Raw genomic sequence first — 19,810 nt, forward strand, 5'->3', positions numbered from 1 at the left:
CATTGGAGTATTGGAGTTTTAAAGATTTTTCCAGGCAATTTCATTGTGCAGCCAGGATTGAGAACCAGAGCTCTAAAGGAACTACAGCTCAGACATGTATGACTTTCAGAGCCCTGCAGAGTTGATTGATACTGGGAATGGAGGGAAACACCCGTTACTAACCGTGGAGCCCCTGTCTCTTTGGTGTATGAATTAGATATCTGCTTTGTTTGCCAACTCCTCCCCGCCTCCTCCAGACAGGGTCTCTCTGTGTGACAGCCCTGGTTGTCCTGAACTCACTTTGTAGACCAGGCTAGTTTTGAACTCATAGAGATCCACCAGCCTCTGCCTCCTGAGTGCTGGGATTAAAGGTGTGCACCACCATAGCTGGCTGTTTGCCATCTCTTAATTTAGTGTGGCCACCAACATTGCTGACTTTGTTCTCCCAATAAATGAAATGATTTTGCAAATTGAGTTCTCATGGGTATGTAGAGTTGTCCCTGATCTGTGTAGAAAGCAGATCGAGTAGTCCCTGGAGGGTGTCATGTCTCAAAAATCTGACTTTCTCCTCTCCTCTTTTTCGTTTTCTTTTTTTTTGTAATCAGAAATGGATTGAGGGGCTGGAGAGATGGCTCAGCGGTTAAGAGCATTGTCTGCTCTTCCAAAGGTCCTGAGTTCAATTCCCAGCAACCACATGGTGGCTCACAATCATCTGTAATAGGGTCTGGTGCCCTCTTCTGGCCTGCAGGTATGCACACAGACAGAATATTGTATACTTAATGAATAAAAAAAAAAAAAGAAATGGATTGAAAAAATATGCTGGCACTTCAGCTATTTTCAGGACTTGTCCTATAGAGAACACTGAAGCTGTTGGTCAGAATTACTGGAAGGCTCTCTGGAAGTGAGACAGGCATCCTTCTGCTCGCAGTGATGAAATGCGAGACTTGTGGTGAAGTAGCTCCTTGCTTTACCTCACTGAACACGCAGGGTTTCACGTTGTATTTGAAAGTAAACTTTCCGTGTATGTGGAAATGCACCCATCAAGTATAACTTCCAACACAGAGATCAGACAGCGGCTTAAAAAAAAATAACCAAACCAGTGAGGTGGCATGGTGGGCGAAGGTGCTTGCGCCAAGCGGATGACCTGGGGCCAGTCTCCACGCCCGCCCGAGGAAGGAGAGAACTGACTTTGACAAGTTGTTCTCTCACTTTAAGTGCGTGCTAAGGTGCGGGGTCTCCTTTTCAGTAAAGAAATAAACGTAAAAACGTAAACCGTTAGCACTCTGCCTTAGGAATGTGACTAAATACTTCTTTACAGCTCGATTTTTAACAGCTTCTTTGTGTGCAGTGCATCTCAATTGACATGACAAATCCTTCTGTTGAGCTTTGGCTTCCCCCCCACTTTTTCTTGCCATAGTGAACAATATACAATGGAGATTTGCCTTTTATGAAAATCTATGTGCATTTTTCTGGTTATTTAAATTTTTGAAAGGGGCATCTTTTGCAATTTGAAGGATTTTTATTATCATTTGCGTGTGTGTAATGTGTGTATATGAATGTTCCCCATGTATGTGCACATGCATATGTGAGTGCCTGTGACTGAATTTCTTCCTCAGTTGCTCACCACTTGATACTGAAGCAGCGTCTCTTGCCTGAGCTTGCAGTATTAAGAAGTCTTGCAGGGCTGGAAAGATGGCTCAGCGGTTGAGCACTGACTGTTTTTCCAGAACTCACGCAGCAGCTTATAACTGTCTGTAATTCCAGTTTCAGGGGACCCAACACCTTCACACAGACATATAAACCAATGCACATAAAATTAAAAAAAGAAAAAAAAAAAAGAAATCTTGCTCCCAGCTTGTCATAGGGATTCTGTGGTGGATTACATGCCTGCCAGGCGTTTGTTTACATGGGTGCTGGGAACTGAACCCAGGTTCTCTGCAAGAGTAGAAAGTGCTCGGAACCACGAAGCCATCACATTTCTCCAGTCTCTGGTGCACTTTTAATGATTTTGTTTTGCATTTATATTTTGTTTGGCTTATTTGTTCCCAATTTTTCTTAGTTTGTTTTTCTTGGTGGTTTATAATAGCTCTCTCTATATCTCTATATCTCTATCTCTATATCAGGAATATTAGTATTTTAATAAAACATTGAGTTTCTACAGCTTCTCTGGTAATCTTATTTTATGATGCATTTGAGAAATAAATTTTATTTAAAGATCACTTTTTTTTTTTTTTTTTTTGGTTTTTCGAGACAGGGTTTCTCTGTGGTTTTGGAGCCTGTCCTGGAACTAGCTCTTGTAGATCAGGCTGGTCTCGAACTTACAGAGATCCGCCTGCCTCTGCCTCCCGAGTGCTGGAATTAAAGGCGTGCACCACCACCGCCCGGCAAGATCACTTTTCTTTAGTTTAATTTTCAAATTAGAAATATTGTGTCCCATCCACCCTGCAACAGAGTTGCTTTGTATAGCCCTGGCTGTCCTGGAACTTGGTCCATAGGCCGGGCTGGCGGTGGAACTCAAGATACCCGCCTGCCTCTGCCTTCTGAGTGCTGGGATTAAAGGTGCATGCCACCACTGCCTGGCAGAAAAATGTTGTTTTTCAAATAGTAAAGTTTAGTGAGGTTTGGTAGCACTGGGGAGACAAGAGGTAGGTGAATCTCTGCCGTTGAAGCCTGCCAGAGCTGCATAGTGAGACCCTGCTTCAAAACAGCAACTCCTTCCTCCAAAACCGGTTTTTTGTTTTCTGTTTTCTTTAAAGGATGAAGAAAAATCTTTCAGACCATGATTTTCTTTAAAGTATATTTTAGATTTCAAATTTAATTGTTTACTAAAATATGCATGGAAAAACCAGCTGCCACCTTGAACTTAGAAATTTGAATACATGTATTTTAGATTTAGTTTATTTTATATGTATGAGTGTTTTTGCCTGCTTCTATTTATGTATGTACACCACAGGCATGCCTGGTGCCTAGTGAGATCAGAAGAAGGCACCAGATCCCTGGAACTGGAATTTGGTTGTGAGTTACCACATGGGTATTAGGAACCAAACTTGGCTTCTCTGGAAGCCAGTGTTGTTCTTAACTAGGGAGCCTTGACTCTGACCCACCCCCAGGTTTTTTTCCCCCCCAAGGGTGTTTTTGCAGTGAAAGTAAGGTAGACTAGAGTCTGTTACCCCAGAGAATGAGAGAGGGACACCAGGTGTGGTCTCCACACTTAACATTCCCGGCCTGAGTTTGGGTCCCTTAGGTTTGTCTGGGGTTGACATTAGAGTGCTCTTTTTGAATCTGTTTTGCATAGAATGACAAAATAAACTTCAAAACTGCGTTCATGCTTAGATACTAGCCCTAGAAGGCTGATGCTGTCTGTCGTGCTTTGTTTGAACTGAGCCTCCTTTAGCAGTCATGTTCTGGAACCATGTCTTTAATAGGATTAATGCTTATTGGCCGTTTTGACTCTGAGGTCCTGTTTGTGGCTTTCAGGTACCCAGCAGGACACTGCATCCTGTTGAGGGCTGAGAGTGCACCTTGGCACTTCCATCAATTGAGAAAGGAGATGGGACAGGTCTACCTCTGTTCCCTGAGCAACTGGTGAGCGGCTGCCAGCAGACTGTGAGTCCAGCTCTCTGTCCTCCCTTGCCCTGTGGAGGCGGTGGGACTGCAGCATGTCCAAGTGCTCTGTGCTTGCCTTTTCCCTTGCCGTGGTCTGGGCAGGACCATTTCCAGGTCTTTGGTTTTGGGCAGTGACCTGAGTCACTGTAATGTGCCCATCCTCTAATTGTGATCACGCTAAGACAATTTGGGAAAGACTTTAGGTTTTGGCTGATGCAAACACAATGGCCTTTTCAGTGTGATTGAAGGCTGACTAGTTAGTGAAGGTGCAGTTCACTAAGGGGAAGCAGGATCACTGTGCTACCAAGTTTGACTTTGATAATTGATTGCCACTGGACTTTTAAACTTTACCATTTTTGCCTAGAATATAAATTGTATTTTTATTACTTAGGGCTTTATAATTAGGATGGTGAAGCCCTAGTTTTCTCTATCTCCATATTTCTAGAGATGAGAATATATTATACTATTTGTAATAATAGATTAAACATGTTGTCCTGGCAAGTTTTATGTCAACTTAAAACAAGCTAGAGTCATCTGAAAGGAGGGACCCTCAATTGAGAAAAATGCCTTTATAAGATCCAACTCTCAGGCATTTTCTTAATTAGTGATTGATTAGGCTCAGCCTATGGTGGGTGGTGCTATTCCTGGGTTGGTGGTCCTGCGTTCTATAAGAAAGCAGATTGAGCAAAGCCATGGAAGCAGACCAATAAGCAGCACCCTTCCATGCTCTATGCATCAGCTCCAAGATCCTGCCCTGTCTGTTCTGACTTCCTTCTATGATGAACGGCAATGCTGAAGTCACAGCAGTTGAGAGCCACTTGACTCAATTGCTAAAAATCAAACCCAGGTCCTCTGAAAAAGTAGTCCATGATCTTAACCCCAGACCATCTCTCTAGCCCATAGGTTTTGTAGGTTTTTGTTGTTGTTGTTGTTTTTGGTTTTTTCCTTTTGGTTTTTTTGAGACAGGGTTTCTCTGTGTAACAGCTCTAGCTGCCCTGGAACTAGCTCTTGTGAAGCAGGCTGGCCTTGAGATCTGTCTGCCTCTGCCTCCTAAATGCTGGGATTAAAGTGTGCCACCACCGCTTGGCCCTCGTTTGTTTGTTTTTTGGTTTTAGATTTATAGTTTTTATCTAAAACACTTATATGCAGTTAGTGGAGGCATGCCCCTTTAACCCCAGCACTTGGGAGACAGAGGCAGGAGGATCTCTGTGAGTTTGAGGCCAGCCTGGTCTACAGAGTGAGTTCCAGGACAACCAGCACTGTTTCACAGAGAAACCCTGTCTCAAAAAACCAGCAGCAACAACAGAAAGTTTTAAAGAAACATTTAGATTTATTTTTGATCAGAAGTGTTTAACTGTAAATGGTGGCTACTTTTCAGTGGCCGATTTTCAGAGCGGAGGCCATGCTAAGCCTGAAAGTGGTAGAAGGGTTTATCCTTGATTTATTTGACTTAGAAATATTTTTTTTTTTTTTTTTTTTGGTTTTTCGAGACAGGGTTTCTCTGTGGTTTTTGGAGTCTGTCCTGGAACTAGCTCTTATAGACCAGGCTGGTCTCGAACATACAGAGATCCGCCTGCCTCTGCCTCCCGAGTGCTGGGATTAAAGGCGTGCGCCACCACCGCCCGGCTGACTTAGAAATATTTTTTTTTTTGCTTTTTCAAGACAGAGTTTCTCTGTGGTTTTGGAGCCTGTCCCGGAACTAGCTCTTGTAGACCAGGCTGGTCTCGAACTCACAGAGATCCGCCTGCCTCTGCCTCCCGAGGTGCTGGGATTAAAGGCGTGCACCACCACCGCCCGGCTAGAAATATTTTTAAGTGGTTTTTACGGCTTGTTAGAAATAGCAATACAGCAAAGACTTGCTACCCTTAAGTTATGAGGAGCTCTTACAAGTGAGCGAGAAAACCCTAACTCTTACTGAAAATATGGGTAAAGTACCCACAGTTTCTAAAAGAAGACCAAAAGAGTCAAGCCTGGGTCCAGATATTCTCAAAGCTTGTTTCTAGAAGGAGGAAACAGTGGCTGAATTGTGAGCTCGGTTTTCTGTGGTCTCCTGCTTCTTGTGGGGAGGTTGGGAGGTGGCACCTGCTTTGGGGCAGTCATTTGCTTTTGTCTATTTCTGCAGTCACTTAGTTACTTATTCAGGTTTTCTTTTTTTTTTTTAAATATTTATTTATTTATTATGTATACAATATTCTGTCTGTGTGTATGTCTGCAGGCCAGAAGAGGGCACCAGACCTCAATCCAGATGGTTGTGAGCCACCATGTGGTTGCCGGGAATTGAACTCAGGACCTTTGGAAGAGCAGGCAATGCTCTTAACTGCTGAGCCATCTCTCCAGCCCCTTGTTCAGGTTTTCAAAGCAAGCAAACAACTACAACAAAAAGAAGTTCCTGTTTTGTTCAGATTTGCAGCTGTAAGGTGTCTCTCCACTAAGTCCTTAAAAGCCTGAAGAGTTGGTCTGTGCTGAGTGTGCGCTGCTTTCAGGCACATAGTTTTAATCCAAATTAAATGCGTTTTGGGTCTTGTTATTTAGATCATGACGTGGTATTTTTGTCAGCTGATTACTGTTTCATCTGCTAAGTTGATGCCATACCTGGCAGCTGAGAGATGCTGACTTCTGCTCTTCTTGCTTCTGAACAGTAGATGTCTTTAGGGAAATGATGGTGAGAGTCAGTAATTGATGGTAATTTTGTATTATTTCTACTCCATAGTTTTTGGTGATTTTTATTTATGTATTTTCTGTGTGAAATCAAAGATTGGCAACTGCAACATGCACAGGTTGAATATCCCTTTTCTAGAATGGTTAGGACCAGAAGTATTTTACTTTTTTATAGTGAGATTTTAAGGGTAAGATCCAGTTCTAAACATGAAATTCATTTTATGTTTTGTATACTTCATATACATATAGCCTTAAGGTAACTTTATGCAATACTTTAAAATAGTTTTGTGGTTTAAACAAAGTTTCATGGATGGCTTTCATGATGCAGGGATGCCTCACCCAGCCTCCATGCAGGGGGAGTTGGTCCTACCTCAACCTGATATGACCTGCTTTGTTGACTCCCATGGGAGTTCTGCCTCTTTCTGAACGGAGGAGAAGTGGGTGGGTGGGGGGCAGGATAGACAGGAAGTGGGGGGGAGTGGAATGGGAAGAGAGGAGGAAGGAGAAGCTAAATAAATGAAAACATTTAATAAAAACGAAAGAAAAAACCCTAAAGTTTCATGGTGTAAATTGTGTACTTTTGTTAGCAGATTTGGGATTTTTGATTAGAGATGCTTACTTAACCTTGTGACTCCTTTGTGACCAAACCTACCATGAGCAATAGAGGTTGATGCTCAAACATTTGTGGGAGAGTTGACGACCCCATGCTCGGAGACGTCCTGGCCTGCTCTAGGAGCGCCACTTTGATCTGAGGCCTGTGGCCTTGTGGTTGGAGGATTCACGTGGGGAGGAGACTAGGTAGAAGGGCACTCGCTCAGTGTCCAGGCCTGGTTGGTTTGTGGTGCTGGACTTCTGTTAACTTTTCTTTAGAGATTCCTTTCTTGAAATGCTGATTTGCATTTAGAACTTGTGACCCAGCTCTGTGGTTTGCTCTCCAATCCTTGCCTAGTAGAGGAGGAAGCCAGTCTTTCCACTCATTTTTCCAGTCAGCATTAAACACTTCCCCAAATACGTCTGTAAGATGTCTAGGACTTTGATTTGCACTTCCTGGATTTTTATGTAATTTGTGTGCTAAAGTGATATCTTGTTAATTGTGAGTTTTGAATTTTGCCCTTGTGGAGCCCTTATTTTTAAAATTAATGCTTTTAGCCTTTTTTTTTTTTTTTTTTTTTTTTTTTGAGACAGGGTCTCCTGTAGCCCTGGCTGACCTTGAACTCCTGATCCTCCAGCTTCCACCTGTAAAGAATGATATATCTCTATATCAAAAGAAGCATATACATGTTAGAAAATAACTCAGAGTTTTCAGAATTGTATAAATTAGGAAGGTCTTACAATCTTTTTTCTTTCCCCTTTCCTTTTTGGGTTTATAAGATGGGGCTTCTCTGTGTAACAGCTCTGGCTGTAGTGGAAATCACTATGGAGGCCAGGTTGGCCTCAAACTCAGAGATCTGCCTGCCTCAGCCCTCCCAAGCGCTGGGATTAAAGATGTGCACCATCACTGCCTGGCTTGGACGCACAATCTTTTTTTTTTTTTTTTTGATATTTATTGAGCTCTACATTTTTCTCTACTCCCCTCCTTCCTTCAGCCCTCCCCCAAGGTCGCCATGTTCCCAGTTTACTCAGGAGATCTTGTCTTTTTCTACTTTCTACTTCACATGTAGGTTAGATCTATGTAAGTCTTTCTTAGTGTCCGCATTGTTGTCTTAGTTCTCTGGGATTGTGATTTATAGGCTGGCTTTCTTTGCTTTATGTTTAAAAACCACCTATGAGTGAGTACATGTGATAATTGTCTTTCTGTGTCTGGGTTACCTCACTCAAAATAATGTTTTCTAGCTCCATCCATTTTCCTGCAAAATTCAAGTTATCGTTATTTTTTTCTGCTGTGTACTATTCCATTCTGTAAATGTACTACATTTTTCTTATCCATTCTTTGGTCGAGGGGCATTTAGGTTGTTTCCAGGTTCTGGCTATGACACATAATGCTGCTATGAACATAGTTGAGCACATGTCCTTGTGGCATGATTGGAGCATCCTTTGGATATATACCCAAAAGTGGTATTACTGGGTCTTGAGGAAGGTTGTTTCCTAATTTTCTGAGAAATCACCACACTGACATCCAAAGGGGTTGTACCAGCTTGCATTCCTACCAGCAATGCAGAAGTGTTCCCTTTTCCCCACAACCTCTCCAGCATAAGTTGTCACCAGTGTTTTTGATCTTGGCCATTCTTACAGGTGTAAGATGGAATCTCAGAGTTGTTTTGATTTGCATTTCTCTGGTGACTAAGGATGTTGAACATTTCCTTAAGTGTCTTTCAGCCATTTTAGATTCCTCTGTTGAGAGTTCTCTGTTTAGGTCTGTACTCCATTTTTTTTTTTTATTGGATTATGTGATCTTTTGGTGTCCAATTTCTTGAGTTCTTTGTATATTTTGGAGATCAGACCTCTTGTCTGATGTGGGGTTAGTGAAGATCTTTTCCCATTCTGTCGTTTTGTCTTGTTGACCATGTCCTTTGCTTTACAGAAGCTTTTCAGTTTCAGGAGGTCCCATTTATTAATTGTTTCTCTCAGTGTCTGTGCTGCTGGGGTTCTATTTAGGAAGTGGTTCCCTGTGCCAATGCGTTCAAGTGTATTTCCCACTTTCTCTTCTATAAGTTTCAGTGTGGCTGGCTTTATGTTGAGGTCTTTGATCGATTTTGGACTTGAGTTTTGTGCATGGTGATAGATATAGGTCTATTTTCATTCTTCTACATGTTGATATTCCAGTTATGCCAGAACCACTTGTTAAATATGCTTTCTTTTTTCCATTGATATTTTTTGCTTCTTTATCAAAGATCAGGTGTTCGAAGATGTGTGGATTGATATCCGGTTCCATTGGTCCTCCTGTCTGTTCTTATGCCAGTACCAGGCTGTTTTCAGAACTGTAGCTCTGTAATGGAGTTTGAAGCCAGGGATTGTGATGCCTCCAGAAGTTCTTTTATTGTACAGGATTATTTTGGCTATCCTGGGTTTTTTGCTTTTTCAAATGAAGTTGAGTATCATTCTTTCGAGGTCTTTGAAGAATTTTGTTGGGATTTTGATGGACATTGTGTTGAATCTTATGCTCTTCCTCCCACTTGAAAGCAAGCAGCCTGAGGTTTGTCCTCATCAGTGTATGCACATACATGTATGTATTAATGTTTCTCTGAGGTAGGGTCATATGGTAGATAACTGTGTAGCCTGCACGTCTCAAAGAACAAAACAGTACACTTTTTGAAAACATAAGTCTTTTAAAAAGACTTCTTTTTCATCTTCTATCCATATACTTTTTAGTTTTACTTTAAATGTTATTTTTTTTCTGTATGTGTCTGTGTGAGTTGTGTGTGCTGGTGCTTGCGGAGGCCCAGAAGAGGGCTGCAGTTACAAACAATTGGCTGCTGCTCACAGAGGTTCTGGCAGCAAGCACTCAACCTCCACCCCATTATACCTCTTGAATAATCTTTGGTGGTGGTTGCTACATTGTGCCTCCTCTGAGAGTTATGAAGATTTTATTTTGTTAAGTTTTACATTGTTTTAGAAGGGAAACATATACATTTCTTCATTCACATTTTAATTACTTAAAAAATTTTCTACCCATCTATCCATTCAGCTACCCATCTAAAGACTCGTGTTCCTGAAGTTGGGGTGGGAAAGGCAGGCTCACGATGGCTGATTGAAGGCCAGACTCTGGTACTTCTGTGCTTGTTTACCCCTAGCCTACTGGTGAATCCTGATGCCAGACCAACACCTTCAGTAACAGCTGGGAAACTTCTCAGCTGAGGACTTTCCAGTTGGTCTGCCCAAACTGTTGGCTTTCTCAGCACTCCTGGGCCAGGCCCTGAGCAGAGCTGGGCTGACTGTGCATGAGATGGCCACTGAGTCTGGCTCTGGGTTTGTACTGTAAATGTATGGACAGGTGCATTTTACTTCTCTGTTGCTAAAGCAACTTATAGAAGGAAGAGGGGTGTTTTGTTAGAGTTTCAGAAGGAGAGTCCATAGTCAAGGCACAGGCATGGCAGAGGCATGGCAGCAGGTGGTCAGGGCACAAACCTGAGAGATCAGATCTCCAGCTACACACAGTAGAGAACAAACTGGAGGTGGGCTTAGGCTATAAACTCTTCTATAAGTCCTTCCCCAGTGCTGTATTCTAAAACTTCCCTAACCTCCAGTAGTGCCACCAGCCAAGGACCGAGTGTTTAGATACATGAGCTTATGGGGGACAATCCTCATTCCCACAGGCTCCAGTGATTATAGAAGGAGTCTGTGCAGCCACCCATACTTCAGCTGCAGAGGCAGAGTGTAACCATTTTGAGAAGCACATGTCTGAATATGTTACTAAATCTTGATTGTGGTAGTGTTTGGGCAACCTGGAACAGTGGTTAATACAGGGGCTTTGCTGTCCTGATGGCTTTGACCCCCCTACTTTTATCACTCTGTGCTCCAAGACCTGGCAGGAAAGAAACCACTTTACTGTTGGGGGGAGAGGGGTGATGGTGCACACTGCCCGCCTTTAATCCCAGCACTCGGGAGGCAGAGGCAGGTGAATCTCTGTGAGTTCGAGGCCAGCCTAGTCTGCAGAACAAGTTCTAGGACAGGCTCCAAAGTTACACAGAGAAACCCTTCTTGAAAAACCAGGAAAGAAAAAAAAAATTCAGACACTCAGGGTAAAGATTAGTATATGAGTGGGTATAGTAAGTAACAACAATAACTAACAGGACAATTGCAGTGATGTGCTCTGATAAACTTGCCAGCACTACTTTAGAATAGACTTAACATGCTTGTGTTTCCAGTCAAAGCCCCATGCTAAGTTTAAATCCATGAAGAAATTCCAGCTGAGAGCAAAATTGATTTTATAGGTATTCTTCCGAAGTACTGTCTTTGAAAATATTTTGTGCTCCAGCTGGTGGTGGCAGAGGCTGACAGAGTGCCCGGTGTTATACAGAGAAGCCTGGTGGGTGAGTGGGGGGGGGCTATCTTGTGCAACAGAGAATTTTATTTTGGTGGTGCTGGGATTTGAACACACTAGATAAATATTCCAAACACTGCACTACATCCCTAGCTCATACTTTTTATTGAGTTATTTGATACAAGGGATTAAGTGATTGAGACTAGCCTTGAATTTATTATGTATCTTAGGCTGGCCTCAAACTTACCTTTTAGCCTAGGCAGGCCTTGAACTTATGAGCCTCCTGCTTTAGTGTTTCAGGTAGTTATGACTATAGGCCCGAGGCAACCCAGTTGAAGGGAAAAGGTCCCATAAATAGGCAAAAGGGTCAGCAACCGCCCCTGCTCCCACTTTTAGGAATCCCACAAGAACACCAAGCTACTCAGCTATGACATATATGCAGAGGACCTAGGTCACACCTCTGCAGGCCCCCTGATCTCTGAGAGCTAGTCAGTTGGTTTTGTGGGTCTGTGTTCTCATAGGTCCCTGTCACCTGGTTCCTTTGGTCCTGATTCTCCCTCTCCTCTGCAGGACTGACTCCCAGAGCTAAGGCTTATCTGTGGGACTCTCCACCTGCTCCTACCAGTAGCTGGATGGAGTCTTTCTGTTCCCTTTGATGAGGATTCTGCTAGGCCTCCTCTGTAGGCATCACAAACTGTAGGTCAAAGTTCTGTGACTGGGTTGGTGTCCCAATCCTTCCACTTGAGACCTTGCCTGGTTATAGAAAATGGCCAGTTCAGGCTCCATGTCCCCATTACTAACAGTCTTTGTTAGGCTTCTCTCGTAGATTCCATGGAGTTTCCTTGTACTTGGTTTCCACCTGGCCCCTAAAGGCCCGCCCGTCCCGACCGTTTCTCCCAGTATTTACTTCCCCACACTTTATCCCTCCTGCTCCCAACCCTACCCGCCTGTCCGCCCACAAAGTCTATTTCCCCTTCCCAGGGAGATTCTTTTCTGTCCTGGCCCCCTCTGAGCCCTCTTTGTTAGTGTGTCTGGGGCTGTGGATTGTAGCCTGGTTAGTCTTTGTTTTATAGCTAATATTCACTTATGAGTAAGTACATACTGTGTTTGCCTTTCTGGGTCTGGGTTACCTCAATCAGGATAATTTTTTCAAGTTCCGTCCATTTGCCTGCAAATTTCATGATATCATCGTTTTTAACAGTTGTATAGTACTCCATTATGTAAATATATCACATCTTCTTTATCCATTCTTCAGTTGAGGGACATTTAGGTTGTTTCCAGTTTCTGGCTATTACGAATAAAGCTGCTGTGAACATAAGTTGAGTAAGTGGCCTTGTCATAGGAGGGAGCGTCCTCGGTTTACATCTAGGTGTGCTGTAGCTGGGTCTTGAGGTAGGTTGATTCCCAGTTCTCTGAGAAGCAGCCTTATTGATTCCCATAGTAGCTGTACAAATTTGCACTCCCACCAGCAGTAGATGAGTGATCTCCTTGCTCCACGTCCTCACCAGCATGATCTGTCACTTGTGTCAGAAGGGCCTTCTGATTGCTGGGCTTCAATATTTTGATAGCTGGAACTTGGGAGTCAGCCTCAGGAGGAAGTGGTCAAATACGGGAATAGACCTTGGCTAGCTTTAGGAATGTAATCTAACAGTTTAGCAAGGAAAGAGGGAATGGAGGAAGGGCAAGGCCTGCCAAAGCCCTTCAGTAAGCAGATTAAAAAATAAACGTGTTCAGTCTTGACACATTAATTACAAGGTAGGAGGTAAATATTTGTTTTGCTTCTTTTGCTTTTGGCTATCCTTATTAGCAAAGCTTTGCTGAGTGTGCTGCTATTGACTCCTTGGGTCGCCACGGCAGTGGAGTGTTCTCAAATCACTGCGGTTTAATTAATGGCATCAAAGCACTAACATATCACTAAGAAACATCATTCCTCCCACCTTTTCTACTTTCTTTCTTTTTTTTTTGGTTTTTCGAGACAGGGTTTCTCTGTAGCTTTGGAGCCCCTGGGACTCCCTTGTAGATCAGGCTGGCCTCGAACTCACAGAGATCTGCCTGCCTCTGCCTCCCAAGTGCTGGAATTAAAGGCATGTGCCACCATCGCCTGGTCCTTTCCTACTTTCTTATCTCAAAGCTTGATGGACAGTAGCATGTCTGCTTGTTTGTTTCAGTACATGAAACAAACCCATGGCCCTTACATGCTTTATCACCAAGCTCTGCCCACAGCACTCCCCTCCCCCATTTTTTTTTTCTTTCTTAAAAAATGAGGCAAGGTCTCAGCCTGGGCTTAAGTTCTGTGGCCCAGACAGCCCTGTCTCATTTTCCCAAGCTTACACACCACCAGGCTGAGTCCTAGTTTTGGTTAGTTTTGATGTTACAAATGATACTGCAACAACATATTTTTATTTTTTGTTAGATGATGGTTCCTCTGTGTAGTTTTGGAGCCTGTCCTGGAACTAGCTCTTGTAGACCAGGCTGGCCTCGAACTCACAGAGATCCCAGCCTCCTGAGTGCTGGGATTAAAGGTGAGCGCCACCACTGCCTGGCTACTATTTGCATTTTTAAAGACAGGAAGAGAACAGAACAGCTGCACTAGTTTTCCTTATGGGGAGGATAATCTAGTGGTAAGATTGATGCTGGGAGCAAAAGGTAGAGGTCTGTCTGAGGACACTTGCAAAATAAACGTTCTCAGCTCTTGAGTCCAAGTTGCCACCCACCCTCATTTTCTTTTGTAGATTTTTCTCTGCTCTTGTTTCATTGAATTTCTTTAATATTTGGTTGTCTCTAATTGACGTTTGTCAAATGTATCACCAAGTTCAGCTTGTCTATATCATCCTTGGATTTGCTTTTATTTTTTTTCCTTTTTGTTTTGTTTTGTTTTGTTTTTTCGAGACAGGGTTTCTCTGTAGCTTTGGAGCCTGTCCTGGAACTAGCTCTTGTAGACCAGGTTGGCCTTGAACTCACAGAGATCCACCTGCCTCCCGAGTGCTGGGATTAAAGGCCTGCACCACCGCCCAGCTCTTTTTCCCTTTTAAGGTTTATTTATTTTTATTTTATGTGTATTAGGGTTTTGCCTCTATGTATGTCGGTGTTTCATGTGTGTGTCTTAGTGCCAGTGGAGGCCAGAAGAGAAACTAGAATCACAGCCATTATGTCCTGGGAACCGAACTTGTGGCTCTGAAAGAGCAACAAGTGCTCTTAACCCCTGAGCCATTTTTTTTTTTTTTTTTTTTTGGGCACATCTTCCTTCTTCATTCTTTCTTGCTTGCTTTTTGAGATAGGGGTCTCACTATGTACATAGCTCTGGCTGGCCTGGAACTCACAGAGATCTACTTGCTTTTGCCTCCCAAATAGAGAACTGGGATTAAAAATGTGTGTTACTATACCCGTTTCCTTATCATTTCTGTTTCTTTTTAATTTTTTTTTATTTGCCTAATGTTTTTGTCTAGTCACTCCTCAATTGCAAGAGTCTTGCATACTTTAATCCTAATATTTGTGGCTTTTACAAATTCAACCAGTAAGGAATTGAAGCTATTTACTCTGTTAAGAATACAAACTTGCAAATTCTCCAGGTTCAGTTCCTGACACACACATGATGGCTCACAGCTGCCTGTAGCTCCAGTTCTAGAGGGCCCAGTCAGTCCCTCTCTGACTTCTGTAGACTCTGGCGTGCGTGTGGTGTGCAGACATATACTTAAGCATATATACACATGTCTAAAATTAGATACTCAAGTATTGGGAAGAAAGAATTGTACTTGTGTTGAAAATATGCAGGCTTCTGTTTCTTTCTTTCTTTCTTTCTTTCTTTCTTTCTTTCTTTCTTTCTTTCTTTCTTTCTTTCGTTTTTCGAGACAGGGTTTCGAAGCCTGTCTTTGGAGCCTGTCCTGGAACTAGCTCTGTAGACCAGGCTGGTCTCGAACTTACAGAGATCCGCCTGCCTCTGCCTCCCGAGTGCTGGGATTAAAGGCGTGCCCCACCATCGCCCGGCCAGGCTTCTGTTTCTTGTCTTCACACTTAAACAATAAAGTTCACAGCTGTCTCCATGGCCTTCTCGTTATTTTGGGGATTCTGAGACAGAGGCAGTGTCCATGGCTGTGCATGGGAATGCCAGCACAGCATTGTTCATTTAAGGGACTTGCCTCTGGCTTGTGTTTTGATTTGGAGGGGTTTGTAGAAACAGTTCATGTTGGAAACCATACTTAGAGTAATTAGCTTGTTTGATTATTATTATTATTTTGTTTTTTCAGGACAAAAGATTTCTTTGTGAAATAGTCCTGGCTGTCCTGGAACGCACTCTGTAGACCAGGCTGTCCTCGAACTCACAGAGATTGGCCTGCCTCTGCCTCCTGAGTACTGGGATTAAAGGCATGCACTACCACCGTCCAGTTTGTTTATCCTCTTTTGAGACATGGTCTGGAACTCACTATGTAGACCAGACTAGCTTTGGACTCAGATCTGCCTGCCTCTACCTCCCAAATACTGGGATTAAAGGCATGAGCTACCACACCTGGCCTTGTACCTCTTGATCTTTCTTCTTGAGATGATTGCAGAGAACTCTGAAACTCAGGATTTCCAAAATGTGTTCCGTTTGCGGATGGCTCTCAAGTCCTCTGACCTGTAAGGGATTGTCTTCTTTCCCTTTGCTCTGTGTGCTGTGTTTAAGTTGGTGCTTACCATGCTTGGAGATTCTTCATACCCCCACGTAGACTTTCCAGAGAACTTTCTTCCTAGGATTCTACTCAATCTATATGACTGGCTCCGAGTCCTTTTGGGTCTTACTCATGGTGTAGTTTGTATGTGTGTGTTTCTCTTATTCACTCCAGACTGTCCAGTTAGATGAGACACAGCTTCCGGGGTCTATTCTGACCTCAGAGCACAGACCACCATCACCGTCAGGAATCTGTGAATGACTCATCTCCTTCCATTTGCTTTGAGACTGTCAATGCCGAGCCTGAGATGCTAAGCTCTTCCTAAACGTATAGACTTTTCGTCTCTGAGAGCAAGAGATGACAACACCGCCCTTGGCTTCACAGCTGAGAACACCTGCTGCATTTGAGGGCCAGGAACATGATTGAGGACCATTGTAGAAAGAGCTAGGACCACAGATGCAAAATGATGTGGGTATCAGCTCTACTGACAGTTTTCAACAGCGAGGGGAGCATTCTTGTTCTATCAGTGTCTGTGCTAAGACCTTACTGCCTCTGGGATTTTGTTTTGGGTTTAGTCTGTGTGCTGTTTACGTCACCCTCTTACTTTCTTACTATCAAACATGTTATATAAAAATGTTGTACTGTTTATAGTTTGATTCTTAGCAACAAGACAATTAAATATTTACCAAAGAAATTGGGTAGTTTCAAGAACCCATGTAAACAATGCTGATGACTTGTACAAGAAGAAAGGTAAGGAGAAAGATGGCCAGTTATGTAATGGTTACCATGACGGAGATTACAGGCAGGTCAGGACTATTCAGCTGGGGATAAATGTTTTTAAATCAGGCAGCTGATGCTGGATTAAGACCAACTGTTTATATAAATGAGTTGTTCCCTGCCTTTCTCCATGGTGTGGGAAGTGCCTCTAGGGTGTTCGTTTAGTCTTTTTAGTGATCATCCCTTTTCGAAGACAGGCATTATTTTGTTTTAGATTTGCTGGCCAGCCTGAAGTTTAGCAGTTTCTTTTCTGCAGTTTCCCTGCGGCCTAGTGTTTTGTTAGCTTTTCTGTGCAGGTCCGAGCTCCCAGAAAAGCTCCTTTCTCCTTTGACAGAAGCTTGTTATGTTAGTTCCTCACACGTGGTTTCTTTCCTCTTCTAGCCTTGTGTGAAAGCTTAGGCTAACGCATCTATACCTCTATACAGACTGATTATAGACAGCAGTTAGAGCAGCCGCTCTCAACCTGTGGGTTTCAACTTCTTTGAGGGGGGTGCATCACATATCAAATAGCCTGGATATAATATTTACACTGAGTCATAACAGTAGCAAAATTACAGTTATGAAGTAGCAATGAAATGATTTTATGGCTGGGGTCACTACAACATGAGGAACTGTATTAAAGGGTCCCAGCATTAAGAAGGGTGAGAATCACTGAGTTAGAGGCTTTGGTGGTATTTGAACTAAGATGGGGTTATGCCTTTGCGTGCATATGTGTGTATATGTATGTGTAAATCAAGTTATCAGAAGATTATATACTGTGGCTTGAATGAGAATGGCCCTCATAGGCTCATGTCTGAGCACTTGGTTCCCATTGTAGAAGCATTTGGAAGGATTAGGTGGTGTGGTCTTGTTGGAGGTGTGTCAGAGGTGGGTTTCAAGATTTCAGAAGACTGTGCCATTCTGTTGCTCCTTCTCTGCCTCTTAGCTGCAGTTTAAAATGTAAGCACTGAGCTGTTCCTGCCACTGCTTTGCCATCATGGACTCTAATCCTCGGAAGCCATAAACCCAGTAAAATGCTTTCTTTTATGAGTTACCTTGGTCCTGGTGTTTTGTCAAGGCAAGGACAGTAATTGAGACATAATACTCTTTGAGTGTGTCTGTCTGTTTTGCTGCCATGTATGTATGTATGTGCAACACATGCATGTCTGGTGCCTGCAGAGGTCAGAAGAGGGCATTGGATCCCCTGGAACTGGAATTAAGGATGACTGAAATGTCATGTGGGTACCGGGAACCGAATTCAGATCCTCTGCAAGAGCAACAAATGCTCTTAACTGCTGAGTGATTTCTCTGGCTCCCTACTCTCTCTTTCTTTCCCATTTTTTTCTTCCTTTTTTGTTTTGTTTTTCAAGACAGGGTTTGTCTGTATAGCCTTGGCTGTCCTCGAACTAGCTCTGTAGACTAGGCTGGCCTTGAACCCACAAAGATCTGCCCACCTCTGCCGAGTGCTGGGATTAAAGGCATGGGCCACCACACATTTTTCTCTAAAAAGTTATTTTAATTACGTGTGTGTTGTAGGAGAGTCTAGGGACTCTGGAGGCCAGAGGTTGCGGATCCTTGGGGAGCTAGAAATGGGTGTGAATCACTCTTTGAGGGTGCTGGAATCTGCTCTCTGGTCTTTTAGGTCAGTGCCCACTCAGCCATGGAGCCGTCTCTCCAGCCTCAGAGACTTACACGCTAAAAAGTTAACATGGGTGTAGTCACGATCACATTGTTGTGTGCTCTGAGATAGTGTTTTCTTTTCTCATTTTCAGGATGTACTTTCTTGAGATAAATTATGCAATTATAATAGAAGCAAAACGAGCTGATTTTTGCTCTCCTGTTGATCCACATTGCCTTGCTGGTAAGCATGTTCAGCGCATGCTCAGTGGGAACGGCCTCTGAGCCCTTTGTGAATGCTGGTTCCCACTCTCCCTCGTGCCCGGTGCCACCTAGGACATGGAGATGGGTCTTGAGCAAAGGAGGCTGCTCCCCGTGGCTGAGGTTTATTTCCACCTGTGACCTGAGTTCTTTAGGTGCTTTCAGGCACCCATTCACAGCCATCAGTGGCCCGCTCCAAGTGCCAAAGGAGACAGTTTAATAAGTCTGATAGCCAAGGTGAACAGTGAACCCATTCTTCTCAGCCAGACACTGGCCCTTCGCTATGACCTTCCATCCATCCCACAGAAGGAAAACCCCCGCTTTTCCTCACCACACCCCCAGATTTGATTGGGTTTTGTCAGTTCTCTGTCCAGGTTTCATTTCTACATTTAGTTTAAATGTGTGGTTTCTTTGTTTTTGAAATATGACCATTATAGTTTACTTAAATATTAAATGTTTGTTGGGTTGGGGTATAGCTCAGTAGTGCTTGCATGGTATGCGTGAATACTAGTGCTGTGGGGGTGAGGGGACTATAAAATTTCTTCATTTATTTCCATTGTGCTGGGTGTGAACCTGAGGCCTCAGATAGACTAGGCAGCCACTTTACACTCCCAGCCTTCAGGTTGCTCTATGTATAAAATGTGTCTGCATGTGTGTGGGTGGGGGTAGTTTGGGTTTTAATATGCTTGGAGAATGAAACGGAAACTTTTCACAGCCTGTCCCACGCTCTTTTTAAACACATTCGCTTTAGTCTTAGATGGTCCCTGTAGCTAGCAGGACAAGAGAGCCATGAGAAGGGGTCCGTCGCCCCCCCCGCCAGTCCCACTGACCAGAGCTGGGTGTGTCTAGCTAGCTTCATGACATACTGGAAAAATTTGGCTGTGTAGCTTTTTGTTCAGCTTCAGAGCCTAGGTACTAGCTGAATTTTTAGTTGAATGAGAGATAAAGATTTGCCTGTTGATAACACAGGAGTTGCTCCATGAGTCAGAAACCAGTAGTTAAAAGTAAGTTGGGTACAAAATAAATGTATTTTAATTCTGTTTTGTATGTTAGAAGTTTCCAAATTAAATTTCTTTGGCTTGTCTTCAGTGTGGGATTCATCCCAGGTCTTGCAGATGCCTGGCTAGCACTCTACCTAAACCCTGGCTCCTGCTCTGGAAAATTTTGTATTACATACTTTTTAAAACAAAAACAAAAAAACCTTTATATCAGTGCTAGTTAATTATTATGACACTAGAGGGCGCTGGTAGGCAATGGGTTTGCTTTGCTTTCACAGCTTCTCCCCTCTTTAAGGAGCCAGCATAGATGTTGTTCATCTGGTAATCTCAAATCTCTCATGTTCTCAGGTTAATAGGACCAGAGCACG

At 43.2% G+C, this 19,810-nt stretch overlaps 1 protein-coding gene across 7 annotated transcripts in view; it reads left to right on the top strand.

The window, feature by feature from the left end:
• Slc23a2 (solute carrier family 23 member 2) overlaps nt 1-19,810 on the top strand; it is a 107,836-nt gene that overhangs the window by 18,484 nt on the left and 69,542 nt on the right. For 2 of the 7 annotated variants that reach the window (XR_009057708.1, XM_057780502.1), the window contains exon 2: nt 3,457-3,585. The exons of 3 other annotated variants lie outside the window; for them this stretch is intronic. The gene's annotated coding sequence lies outside the window, so the exon portion shown is untranslated. Of the gene's footprint in view, nt 1-617; nt 728-3,456; nt 3,586-19,810 lie in introns of those variants that run through there. 2 more of the 7 variants (XM_057780503.1, XM_057780505.1) reach the window with 2 other exon arrangements.

Source organism: Chionomys nivalis, chromosome 9 (assembly GCF_950005125.1).
Source record: "Chionomys nivalis chromosome 9, mChiNiv1.1, whole genome shotgun sequence".
Classification (NCBI taxonomy): Eukaryota; Metazoa; Chordata; class Mammalia; order Rodentia; family Cricetidae; genus Chionomys; species Chionomys nivalis.